Genomic DNA, 1,639 nt, shown 5'->3' with positions numbered 1-1,639 from the left:
ATTCCAATTTTATTCTCTCAACAACCCTGTGAGGTGGGCTAGGCTGAGAGGCAGTGACTAGCCCAAGCTCACCCAGGGAGTGTGATTTTGAACCTTGTTCTCCCAGGTCCTAGTCCAACTCTCTAACAACCACACCACATTGGCTCTCTGCACAGAGCTACATACCAAAATATATATCACACCAGGGATATTAGACAAGGAAAAGATCTACAAGATAATTGAAAGCAGCCGCCCTTTCATTAGTGCCATGTTTTTATCTACTTATTTTAATGTCTGACTTCTTCTGACATTAGTAATAAAGAGAACTTCATTTTTGCTATTGTGAAATGCAGCCACCCCCAAGTTTGTACTGCTGAACAAAGGTAGCTCAGTGGCCTGTTTTCCTATATTGGATATATTTTTCCCCTACCTCCTTGTACAATTCAGAAGCCAACAACCTTTCTTTCCCCCCGGCAAATTTTTTTCCCCCGCTTGCAGATTATTTCCATTTCAATGTTCTGTTCCACACAGCTGTGAGCTGACTGTAATTTGCCACGGCCGTAGTCATCATGATACGTAAAGAAAAGTGCAGTTGATCTAACAAAGGCTCAGCAGAGGAACCGCTGGAGTCTTTTAAGCAATATCATGGCTATGAAAAAGTAATCGACCTCCTTCCTCCAACAGCTGCAGATTAAAATAGGCTGTCTTTACCCCTGTGCACAGGTCAGAAACAAGGAGCTCCTGCACCATTTCTGTAGTCCATATCAGAAACCAGGCCCAAGTTAAAAGATGCTGCAGCCATACTTGAATATGTAAATTTGTACTTATTTATATTTAATCCCAGGGCTTCAGACGTCATGCATTCAAATCAGGTATTCTACCCGACTGGGTTACCAAATGTCCCCTAATATTCAGCCTGTATATCAGTCACCTAAATATCCAATATGCTTGGCTTATGACATTCCTACATCCATTTGGCTAGGCTTCTCCAGAATACCTAAACCCCAGGTTGGGTATGTGTGTGCGGGTGTTTGAAACCTACTGAAATCAAGAGGTGGAGCTCAGGCATGCGATCAGGTGAAAGCACAGATTAAGGCTGCAGTCCAGCAGCTACATCAATGCATCCAGTTTGCTCTTGGCATTTCCTATGCACCTGTGTTGCACCTGTGGTTCCCAAGGATGTTTTAAGTGCCATTGATAACAATAGAAGAGGAAAGCACATGGTTTGTTCTCTCTCCCAATGAAATGAATGGGACTTGGAAGCACTCAGTTGTGCCTCGATTGTGCCCCTTATTTGCTGGCTTACAGTTAGAAGATAATCACCCACCTCTGCAAACTGAAAATCACTCTTCTTTAATGTTCTCCATTGGTTCATTTCCCGTTTTACTCTGGCAAATCCTTCATGTTGTTTGAGGATGGTGAGAGCTTAATACAAACCGGGGTGGGGTGGGGGGCAGGGAGAGAGGTTTGCTTCTTCATAAGCATCTTATCATTCTGGTGGGTGCTCTAAGACCCTCTTTAAACTTCCGTGAGTGCAGTTTATGCAGGCTTCTGTTGTAATGGAAGACTAGCACATAACATGTAGCATCTTATCAGTCCTTTCCGATATCCCTCCCCTTCAACGGGGTACTACCAACTCTCTTTTTGGGGGTTGCAATGA

Source organism: Podarcis raffonei, chromosome 7, assembly GCF_027172205.1.
Source record: "Podarcis raffonei isolate rPodRaf1 chromosome 7, rPodRaf1.pri, whole genome shotgun sequence".
NCBI lineage: Eukaryota > Metazoa > Chordata > Lepidosauria > Squamata > Lacertidae > Podarcis > Podarcis raffonei.
This window is presented reverse-complemented; position numbering follows the sequence as displayed.